This window comes from Crassostrea angulata, chromosome 4 (assembly GCF_025612915.1).
Source record: "Crassostrea angulata isolate pt1a10 chromosome 4, ASM2561291v2, whole genome shotgun sequence".
NCBI lineage: Eukaryota > Metazoa > Mollusca > Bivalvia > Ostreida > Ostreidae > Magallana > Magallana angulata.
Genome location: NC_069114.1, coordinates 2,524,996 through 2,537,813, shown reverse-complemented (window position 1 = coordinate 2,537,813; position 12,818 = coordinate 2,524,996). Strand labels below are relative to the sequence as shown.

Genomic DNA, 12,818 nt, shown 5'->3' with positions numbered 1-12,818 from the left:
CCAGATGCTTCTTTATAATTGTTAAGACTTTGGTCCCAGGACAATTCTTTGGCCTCCCGAGAAGGTTCAGAGTTTGATGTACGTTTATATCTAATATATAAACTATTGTTAAGGATCATTTTGAGAACTGCAATACTCAACATATGATATGACTATAAAATCATCTTGTTAGAAAAGGGACAAATGATTATAAACATAAGAATATCCAGGGGAAAATGGATTTTATTTATACAGGATCTACATGTATTATTGTACATTGTCCAGATAGTTTGTATTATGACTCCATTAAGCTGATTTTATCATACCTATTGTTCCTCAGGTGAGCGATATGGCCCATGGGCCTCTTGTTCTTTTTGTAAAAAGTGATCTTGTCCTCCCTTTTTCGCAAAAACGATTAAAGATAGAAAATTAAAAGTTTCAGGAATAATAGATTTTTGAATTTCTAGGGCCGATCAGGTAAAACTACGATCGTCCGTCACTTCCGGTCCGCTCAAACAGCATTTTTGGAAAATTGTGTTTTAAAATTTTTTTAAATCAAATAATCTACAATTTTTTTCCATCAGAATATGTTTTAAACTTATCAAATTTTGATATGAGCAGGTCGTCCGTCACTTCCGGTCGTCACCGGAAGTGATTCTAATATTTCGATTTTTGGAATTTTAAAGTATATGCGTTTTGTTGACATTTTTGTACTGAATACAAAACTAAAAACCGTTTTAAAATCAGACAACGCATTGCGGAGATATTGAAGTTTAAAAATGACGTTTTCCGGAAATCTGCATTCCGCAGTGTAGGTTGAAAAATTAGTTTAAAAGGAAGTTAATATGATAGTAAATCGTACCAAATGTCAACAGTTTAATTGAACCCTATCAATTCAAAATCAAACAAAAGACCCACTTATTGCTCGCAACAAGGTGCTTTCAGGTAATTCAGGCATTCTCGAGAAATTGAGCGTCAAAATTCTGAAGCGAGAGTCTGAGTAGCTCAGTCGATAGAGTCGTGGACATGGCCCAGGTGACCCGGGTTCAATCCCCGATTGCTGCAATTTTTTTTTTACTATTTTTAGCTTAGATCTACGATTTTATCTTTGAAGTGATAAGTTTAATTTAATCTAATCTAATTATTCTTTAATTATTGTCAAATTAACGGTCAGATCTGAGAAATACGTTTCTTTGATTTATTCATGGTTAGAATTACGGTTTTCTGTCTTCCATATGTGAGCGTTGTAAAATTTTGCTTGCTGATGCAAATTTATTTGAAACTTTTTAATTAATTCTATTGGTCAGTTAATGTGAGAGTAGGCGGAGTTGTCAAAGATAAAAAGTGTGTAAGTGATAATTGTGTGTTCTTCTATTTTCCGACCTTTGTTAAATTGAATTATACTTTTGTATGTAATGTAAAATATTGATTTTCGGACTAAATAAATTTTGGAAATTTTAAAAACGGTATTTATTATTCAACATCAAAGTGAATACGTTACACTCTTCCCATACATTTAACGGCTTATTGATAGAAATTCAGAGGCCTGCAAAACTGCACAGCTGCAGACTTTGACTAAAAATTTTGTAATATGAAAGGAGGTCATTGGTGTCTACTCGCTGTACAATGTACATTTGCTAAGAAAAAGGTTGAATCTTGCACATTTAAATTAGGTTGTTTCTTGGTCTCAAAATAGGGTACACTAACATCCCTCTTTGTGCAGAAACAGGTGCCTGTGGGCTTCATGCGCGGATCGAGAGTGGGACTCTTGGAGGGGAGGGTTTGGACCACTCTTGAAAATTATAACTTCTTAAATTTACACACAGAGGTTAAAAGTTATCATATGAAAATAGACCTTGGATCCCTCCCCCTTCCCTTAGTAAATAGAAGTATCCATCCATCCCGCCCCGGCCCCTCACAGGAAATATTCCTTGATCCACCAGACATACTTCATCCAGTAAAGGTTTCAGAAAAAGTTGTAAATAGAGGTCGCTAATTTATAGTCATATTGAGCAAGAATTAGCCGTTTACTTTTTGAAGTGAAAATAAACAGGAACTAGAGCAAAGCTCGTTGCAAAGCAAGCGAGTGGGTCTTCCGTTAATGTCGAAAGTAAAGCTAGAAGTTCCTGAAAAAAGCAGAGTTCTTAGACCAATAAACATAAGTAACTAAGACCAAAAAAAATTATTCTTGGTACAAGTTAACAAAATTACAAATTAACAAAAACCTAATTGATTTCAAGAACGACTTAGCAAATAAAAAATAAAAATCCGAATGTGTTTAAGTACGATTTAAATATTATCGAATTATTTTAGGTACGAGTTAATTTAACTCTGAACATAAAACTATTTTCTTAACCAAGAATGTGGAATCAATTTCCGTAAAAATCAATTTTTAAACCCCTATATCTCTGTATTGCATCGGCCGATTTTAAAACGGATTTCAGTTTTACATTAAACTTAATAAGCTCTTATTTTTGCTTTTATGATTAATAACAAATTATCGCTATATTACTATAAAAATACTTTGTAGCCCTCCTGGCCCCTAATTTGAAGGGTCAGCCCCTTTTTCTTGATATCAAATGAAAGGTCTCACAAATATAAACATGTTTTGTTCAGCAAGTGTTCACGAATTGTTAACCGTTATAGAGATATCGGAACAACTGTGTTTTAGGGGCCGACCCTTCAACTCCTTACTGGGACCACCAACAAAAAACTTTTAGGTATCACATTGTTAAGAACATTATTTTGAGCAACTTTTGTTCTACAATGTTTTTCAAAATTTTTCTCCTTTTCAAGATAATAATGATCAACGTTTTGAACTTCTGGCCCCTTGAAACCTCTAATTATGTAATATATGACTTTAGTATGGTCCTGTATAGATGAACAGCTGTACAATGAACATTTTTGGTTCTAAAATTAATAACAAAATTTTTTTCAGTAAAGAGTTATTATATAAAGACTTTAGAGATGATATAAAACTATAAATCAATTACTTACTCATGTTCAACAACCAGTTCTCTCTCTCTCTCTCTCTCTCTCTCTCTCTCTCTCTCTCTCTCTCTCTCTCTCTCTCTCTCTCTCTCTCTCTCTCTCTCTCTCTCTCTCTCCCTCTTCCAAGGAAAAATTTTGTTTTGAAGTAAATTTTCTCAAAGCTGTTATCACTTTATTGTATACAAATGCATTTGATTGTTCAACTTCAAATAAAAAAAAAAAAAAAAAAAAAAAAAAAAAAAAAAAAAAAAAAGACTTTAGAGCGCTCTTGGCCCCTAATTTGAGGGGCCAGCCCCTTTTTCTTAATGCTAAATAAAAGATCTTATTAATATTAACATATTTTGTGTTCAGAAATTGTTGACCGATTTGGAGATATCTGAACAACAGTGTTTAAGGGGCCGACCCTTAAACTCCTTACTAAGGCCATAAATCATAGCTTTTAAGGTACCATGTTCTAAAGAACATTATTTTATGTTTTGTTCAACAAGTGTTCACGAATTGTTAACCGTTATAGAGATATCGGAACAACTGTGTTTTAGGGGTCGACCCTTCAACTCCTTACTGGGACCACCAACAAAAAACTTTTAGGTATCACATTGTTAAGAATATTATTTTGAGCAACTTTTGTTCAACATTGCTTTTCAAAATATTTCTCCTTTTCAAGATATTAATGATCAAAGTTTTGGTTTTCTTGCCCCTTAAAACCCCTAACTACGTAACAGATGTTTAAAAACAGGTACTGTGTAGATAAACAGCTGTACAATGAACATTTTTCCTTCTATAATTAATTACAAATTATTGCTCAATAAAGAGTTAAATTTAAAAGACTTTAGAGCCATCCTGGCCCCTAATTAAAGGGACCTGCCCCTTTTTATTAAAACAAAACAAAAGCTCGTGTAAATCTTAACAACTTTTGCACTAAATCTTTTATCAAATTATTAACAGGTTAAAAGATATTTTACAAAACGTGTTAAAATTTTGCCAAAACTTTTAGTGCTTATTTTCGACCTTTGGCGAGCTTCGGTGCCTTGCGCATTTTTCACAGTGTCAAATACAGAGGATCATCTACAGCCATCTATCTACATATTCCTGAAAGTTTCATGTTTTTATTACCATTAGTTTCGGAGGAGTTACGTGGACAATAAAGCTAGCCCTTAAAGATTCACAAAATCTTGAAAATCTCAAACCGGAGTGATGTCATCAACTTAACATTTTATACTAGCAAGCACGTTTCATGCTCTATCAGCCCTGTAAATTTAGTGAAAATCTACCAAACAGTTTTTGAGTTATAGCGCTCGAAAAATGTCAGAGGAAAAAAATATTAAATAATAATAAAAAGAAACCGTAGAATAACAAGAGGATCTTCCGTTTCCAACAGAAGACCCTAATAAATACACACGATCTCGTTGCGAGCAACTAGGAGGTCTTCCGTCCGATTTGTAGAAGAAAATATGACATAATCGACTTTGATTTTCAAAACATGATATGAAAAAAGGAGTGAAATACTAATGCTTTATTGTATCGCTTTTTATAAGATCTATTACATTGCTTTTTTAAATACTTGCATTTCTTCCAATTAAGTTTGAAAAAATTAAACCTGCTCACATCTAATCCCTAAAACCCCTAATTGGTTAACAAAAGAGAAAATCATTATTTTGTTAGGATATATTAACGTATTATACCTAATGTACCTATAATAACCTTTCACAAATGGCTCTCATTAAAGGGCTATAGATAACAATTTTTAGAGTCTTTTGATCCCCTTATTTAAGGGGCCAGCCTGTTTTTCTTGGTATTAAATGAAGGGACATTTAATTCTGAACACATTTTGTCAACAAGTGTTTAAAAATTCGTTACTGTTCTAGGGATATATATAAAAGAAAGTTTTAGGGGCCGATCCCTTATCTTCTTATAGGGGCCGTTTGGCGAAATTTTAAAGGTTGCATTTAAGAACATCTTTTTGAACAACTTCTCTTCTGTATTGCATTTCAAAATATTTTTCCTTTCTGAGATATGGGTGAGCAAAATTTTGGACTTTTGGTCCATAAAAACCTTTAATTACGTAATACAAAACATAATCATTACATTGCTTGGATACATACCTGTGAGATAAGCATATTTCCTTCTATAACCTTTCACAAAATATCTCTTGATAAAGAGCTACATATTAAAGACTTAAAAGCCATTTGGTCCTCTTTTTGGAGGGGCCAGTTTCTTTTTCTTGATATGAAATGAAATGTCATTTAATTCTAAACACATTTTGTTCAACAAGTGTTTAGAAATTCGTTACCGTTCTGGAGATATATGAAAAAGAAGGTTTTAGGGGCTGATCCCTTATCTCCTTATAGGGGCCGTTTAACGTAATTTTGAAGGTTGCATACTGTTAAAATCATTAATTTGAACAACTTTTCTTCTGTATTGCATTTCAAAATATTTTTCCTCTCTGAGACATGGGTGATCGAAATTTTGGACTTTTGGTCCCCAAAGACCCTTAATTACGTAACACATAATAAAATCATTACATTACATGGATTTTTAACTATGAGATAAACATATTTGCTTCTATAACATTTCACAAAATATCCCTCAGTAAAGTGCTACAGATTAAAGAGTTTAGAGGCCTTTGGTCCCCTTATTTGAGGGGCCAGCCCGTTTTTCTTGATTTCAAAGAAATGGTCCTGTAAATAGAAACTTTTTTTACATTACATGTTTTAACAAAATAATTTTCAGAAAAGAGATTATCAAAGAAAACCAGAAAAAATTACGACGTTTTTTCCATCTCAATTTTCTGGTCCGGGCGAACTTCGGCGCCTTTTGCACCAGACATAAGTGATTCACTTAAGACAAAACTACAAATATTCGTCTACAATTCCTGAAAATTCGAAATTGATATCTTTTGTCATTTAGGAGGAGTACGACGGACAAGCTGACCCTCTAAAAATCGCTTAAACGTCAATATCTCTAAAACGGAAATGACCTCATTAAAATATAAATTTCCAATAAGGTTCAGATCTATTCCTCTCAGATCTGAAAGTTTCGTGAAAATCGGCCGAGCCATTTCCGAGAACTCACATGCACAAAATTTGCAAGAAAAAGAAACAAAAAATAACTAGATACGATCTCGTTGCGAGCAACGAGAAGGTCTTCCGTCTGATTTTAGAATTTGAGTAGTTTATGTTTGATCTTTATTTTGCTATTTAACAGCAGCTAAACATGATTTAAAAACGAAGAACAGGGTCTATATTTTAAGGGCCAGATACTACTTTGTTTCAGTTGAAAGAGCTTTGGTTGAAAACTTTAAGACCCTTCTTGGTCTCTAATTTGAGGGGACCAGCCCCTTTTTCTTGATAACAAATGATGGTCTTTTAATTCTTAACACATTTTGTTCAACAAGTGTTTAGAAATTCGTTAATGTTCTTGAGATATTTGGGAAAGAATGTTTTAGGGGCCAATCCCTTATCTCCATATAGGGGCAGTTTAACGTAATTTTGAGCATCTTTTCTTCTATACTGCATTTCATAATATTTTTTCTTTCTGAGAAATAGGTGATCGAAATTTTGGACTTCTGCCCCCTAAAAACCCCTAATTACGTAATAATTAAAAAAATTATTACATTGCTTGGATACATAACTATAAGATAAACATATTTGCTTCTATAACCTTTCACAAAATATCCCTCAGTAAAGGGCTACAGTTAAAAAACTTTAAAGCCCTTCAGTCCCCTAATTTGAGGGTCCAGCCCCTTTTTCTTGGTATCAAATGAAAGTTCTTGTAAATATAGACCTTTTTTACATTACATGTGTTAACACAATATTTTTCAGAAAAGAGATAAACGAAGAAAACCATGAAAAATTACGACTTTTTTAGTCTCAATTTTCGGGACCAGGCGAGCTTTAACGCTTTTTGAGCATAACAAATATGAATGCCAAATAGCACATCTATAATATCTGGTCTACAATCCCTGAAAGTTTGAACTCAATATCTTTTACCGTTTAGGAGGAGATCCCTTGACAAGCCGACCCTCTGAAAATCGCTAAAACGTCATTATCTCAAGAACGGAAGTGACATCATCCAAAAAAAAATATGTATTTAGTTCACATGAATATCTATCGGATCTGAAAGTTTCATGAAAATCGCTTGTGCCATCTAAGAGAAATCGCCTGCACATAAATGCGTAAGAAAAAAAAAACACAAGAATAACTAGACACGATCTCGTTGCGAGCAACGAGGAGGTCTTCCGTCCAATTTTAGAAGTTGAAATATATATTTGATCTTGTTTTTGCTATTTAACAAGTAAACATGATAAGGAAATAGTAGAAAAAAATCCTTTAATTTTAAACAGACTCTTTTCTTTAATTTCTATATCCTCTTTTTTTTAAACAAATAAATCATTAATGTATTGGACTTCTCGCCCTTGTTTTGTTTCTGATACATGTATAAGAAATTTGATTGGAAACATTGAGATCCCTCTTGTCCCCTAGTTTGAGGGACAAGCCCCTTTTTTGGTATCAAAAGATATTTAGGAAAGATTTATTTTAGGGGCCGACCCTATATCTTAGGTGGTTAAATATGATTACGAACGTTATTTTGAGCATCTTCTCTTCTATAATGCTTTTCAAAATATATCTCCTTTATCAGATATAAATGATCAAAATATTGGACTTCTAGCCCCATAAAACCCCTAATTATGTAGCATGTCAGATAACCCTTTTAACATGTATGGTTAAATAAATGAAAAATAAACAGTTTTGCTCCGATAACGCATTACAGAATGTTTATTATAAAAGAGATATAGATAAAAAAAACTTTAGACCCCTCTTGGTCCTTTTTTTGAGGGTTCAGTCCCTTTTTCTTGAGATTAAATGAAAGGTTTTTTTATTCTAAACATATTTTGTTCACTAAGTGTTTCCAAATTTGTTACCGTTGAGATATTTGGGAAAGATTGTTTTAGGGGTCGACTCTTTATACCTTATAAGGGCAATTAAACGAAACTTTGATGGTTAATTATTATTACTAATGTTATTTTGCGTATTTTCTCTTCTATAATGCTTTTCAAAATATTTCTCCTTTTTAAGATATAAATAATCCAAAAATTGGACTTCTAGCCCCTTAATCCCCTTATTATGAAACATATCAGGTAACTTCAAAAATTAACAGATAAATGATTGAAAGATAAACCTTTTTGCTTCTATAATGCATTACAAAATATTTCTTATTAAAGAGATATAGATAAAAGACCTCAGACCCCTCTTGGCCCCTAATTTGAGGGGTCAGCCCCTTTTTCTTGATATAAAATAAAAGGTCTTTTTATTGTAAACATATTTTGTTCATAAAGTGTTTCCAAATTTGTTAGCGTTCTTGAGATATTTGGGAAAGATTATTTTAGGGGCCGACCCTATATCTCCTTATAGGGGCCATTTAATGAAACTTTGGTAGTTAAATATTACTACAAACGTTGTTATGAGCATCTGCTCTTTAGAATGCTATTCAAAATATTTCTCCTTTTTAAGATATAAATGATCACAATAACTGCTAGCCCCTTAAAATCCCTAATTATGTAATACAACAGAAAAATTTTATCTTGTATAGATAACTGACTGAAAGATAAACATTTTTGCTTCTATAATGCATTACAAAATATTTCTTATTAAAGAGATATAGATGGAAGACCTCAGACCCCTTTAGGCACCTAATATGACGGGTCAGCCTCTTTTGCTTCTTGTCAGTTGAAAGCTCTTGTATAGATAAACTTTTGATACTCTACATGTGCAAACAAAATATTGATTAAGGAAGTATGGTACTCACGATTTTGAATCTACCGCGCAACTCGGAATGACGTAAACCAATTCGCGGTAGTTAAATCTGTTGGTTCAATTCTAAAGTATTAAACAATAAAATTTATAGTGGAAAGGATTTTATAGGTTTTTAAACAAAATAAATCGTGAATATAAATGATAATAAGAGTCTATTAACCCAAAATTCTTTTTTTACGACATAAATATCGGTTCAGTTTTCGGCAATGCGGAGGAAACGTGGATTTGATTTTGAACGCTGAGAAGACCAATCGCCACATAAACGTTGCTAAAGCTCAGAAAAAGGATGGTCTAGTGCGAACGTGGACGCTCTCTTGGGCAGACCAGTCACATATTTTGATATAACAGCTGGAAAATTCTGATCTGAGATGGAGGAAGATGACTCGACGCCAGCAAAAGCGATCTGTCCAGGTTTGACCTACATTCATTGATAGAGTAAAAGTATTTGGTAATCTCAGCAGGATTATGTTCGTCGAGACTGAAAGTTTTTGATAGACGTTTCTTCAGATTTTCAGTTTCGGCGAATCTTGCTGAGACTAGAGTAAAAGTAAAATTGGTATGGACATCATTGAATTTTTCTTATATAAATTTTATGGTGTTGTAATACACAAGCATAGGTATGTACGATACCTATGCATATCAAAGTAGGCATCGTACATATTCGTTAGTAAAGCCCCAAGCACCTGAGATGTAATTTCTTAATAAAAAAATGATTATAATCATTTATACAAGTTTTTGACAGTATGCCACTATGCTTCAATACACATATCAGAACACAGTAGAATTCTTTATGTCTTTCATTATTAATAGTTAAACTTAATTCTAACATATATCAGAATTTGTATCATGTCGTCACATGTAAATGTTTCAGATAATCAGATGGTTCTAGTAGTCGATTTTCAATGCATGATTAAAAATGATGTCATACCACACATACGAAATCTCCTGTCGTCTCTATGCATATTCATTAGTCAAATTATGTGGCATTCAATTTATATTTATACTCTGTCCCGAGTTTTTGCTTCCACTACTTTTCGCTTGATACTTCGATAATCATAAATACCTTTGAGTTCAGACTACGTTCATCCACTATTATGAAAAATGTCCAGATTATATGTTTTGAAACTCCCCCTCTACCTCTTCGGGTTTCAATACACATCCCAAAATAAAAAGTCTACTGAGATTTTGCATCAGCCATTAATAAGCCCGGATGATAACGGTGAAAAATTGTGCGAGGTGTCCGGAGTACTTCCAAATGGAGAAAAGATGAAAACATTTCCCATTATAAATCTCCGTAAGAAATTTGTTTTCGTTCCTGTTAACTTTTATGAAATTGCAAACTGACAGCCATTATGTGTGGCGTTAAGAGTTAGACTATTGGAAACCCATGACGTCAGGAGATGTATTTTAAAATAGAAAGACAGATTTTACACTATGTAATGATATACACTATGGTATACATATTAACTCATAATTGACATATTGACAGCAAAATAAATTTCAAATAGGTGTGAAATAGATGTCAAGTACAATGTCAACCTCAGATGGTGTCTTTTTTTCCGTTAAAACAGTGTCTGGAGTTTTTGTGTGACTTTCAGTCTTTCACAATAATGCTCCCTCAAAAATACTTTTCACAGCCCCATGCCCTTCTCCATGTTGAAATATCTGCATTTATCTGATTGGAGAACATCTAATTTAAAAGTAAAAATTTCAGAAGTCATTGTCTAATATTAACTATCCCTCTCTTAGTAAATATTATTATGTTTGTTAATTCTGAGTTAACCTCAGAGTCTGTTTATGCCTTTATAAAATCAAGTACATATGCATATTTTTTTTTACTGATCAACTTTGCAACCAACTGGTGTTCCATTTAATATTCTCTCATGGTGCAAAAATTCCTGATTATATTACTTAATATTACAGATGTTGACCACGAAGAAGTGTTGGTGGAATAAGGGAGGTAAGCAGATACGCATTTAAGAGTGCTCGATGGCGTAGCCATTTTAGACTGTTTTGATCTCCTAATGAAGAAGAGCTATATATAGAAATATGCTGGTTGGCAGAATAAATAGAGTGAAGTCATGACAGTTTATCAGGTATTTGATAAATTACTAGTACAAAAACTACTGGGTAATTTGGTTTGGTACAGTGTATCAGTGTGATTGGTTTAATTTTCATGGATTTCAAGGGTATACTCTTTCATATCAACAAATCAAAACCCACATACAGTAAGGTAAAAGTTAATGTATTATTCCATATACAGTATCTTTTGACTGAATCCTTAGTCCCAGAGATTATCACTGTGCAATTCATTTTTTGTCATTTATTTTATGATGTTTAATACTCTTAGCATGAGTGTGCCAATTGAAAGTCTTTCAATTATTTAAAAAGTTTGTTTATTATATCAGTTAATTCTAAATTATATAATTTTGAATGCCATGGAAATCGAACTACATGTACGGTAGTTGAAAGACCCTGAATTGTCCCAGCCGTGGTCTTTGTGAACCATAAATTGTACATCCTAAGAAATCCTTGTGTTTGAATGTCACAACAGTTTTTAGATATTTCTCTATGTATAAGTATTTAAGTTGATGCTATTTCCTATCTATCAGGTCATTTATCTATGGTCGGGACATTTTCTGGAAAAATAGAAAACTTTTCAACAAGATCGAAATCCTGTCGCACATGTTCTTTGTCTCTCAATTCCAAATCAACACCTCCTCCACATGATTGCAGTATCAACTGGAACGGAAAGTTCTATGAAGGCCATGGAGATTGACATGATAGAAGAGATGGTCAAGGATGTGAATGATGGGTCTGTTCGTATAAAGACAATAGTTGGTGATAAAGATAGCACAATGATTTCCAAACTTCAGACAAACATTGACACAAATATTGATGAAACATTGGATGCTAATCATGTGAAGGAAATCTTAAGGAACCATGTATACTTTGTGAAAAAATAACACACAACTTTAACTTTCAAAGTCAAACAGTATCTCAAAAGATGTTAATACTTAATACTACATCTTTTCCCAAATAAAAGCGGATGTTGCAAGGATAAGCCAAGGATGTGCTCTTGTCTGCTTCAATATTTATGTTAGATATATAATAAAATTGTTGATAGCGTTCGTTCTGGAGCGGTAATTGTCAGCTTCATTATTAATGCTAGATTGGTAATACATGTAATAATGTTGAGAGGGCTTTTGATATGGGTGCATTTTTTGTATAAGTTTATTGATTTATTACATTGTACATATACATGTGAGGAGTTAAATGTCCAGTATAAACTTGATTAGTATTAAAAAAAATTCCTACCATAATATATGGTTGTAACAGTAATAGATGTTGTTCTGCCAAATGGCTTAACATTATATTCGGCATTTGTACTGTGCATTGTGTACATGTATGATGTAATGCTGATTTCAATTCTTTTTTATGTTTCAGAGTTGAAAAAAATAATTATAAGATACATGTAGCAAATCATTAATTAAATATTTATTTGTTTATACCTACTAGAATTATTTTGTTCCTACCTGGTATATTGTTATAAGGTGCAAATTGTTTAAAAATTTGTATTTTAACAGAGGAATCTCAAGTTAAGCAGAGGAAATTTGGGATTTAAATGAATAATTCTTTACTTTTTTGGTGAATTTTATAAAGTACTAGCATTGTAGTAAATATATTATTAATTGACTAAATGTTTATCTAACAAAAGGTTGGTATTGATTATTTTATCTATACTAGAATAGTGATCAAGTGAAAATGGCGCAAAATTGTAAAAACAGACCAGAGTAAATTCAGACTGCAATATCTTTTTATCTAAGTCATTGACATATGAGTTTCTCCTTTTCCAGTGAAAGGATAACATTTGTATATTTTGTTAAAGTTAAAAAATAAAACTTCTAATTATATAAAAACAGATTTTTTGACCATTTTGGATTGAAGGTCAACACAAAAAGCAACAAATTGAACCATGCAGAGGAAATTCGGTCGCACATTGTATGATACTGAGGATGCTTTCAGAATTTTTTT

General features: G+C 32.5%; 1 pseudogene; it reads left to right on the top strand.

Moving 5' to 3' along the window:
* Window positions 1-9,151: 9,151 nt before the first annotated feature.
* On the top strand, window positions 9,152-12,458 carry LOC128181051 (uncharacterized; annotated as a pseudogene).
* Window positions 12,459-12,818: the final 360 nt, after the last annotated feature.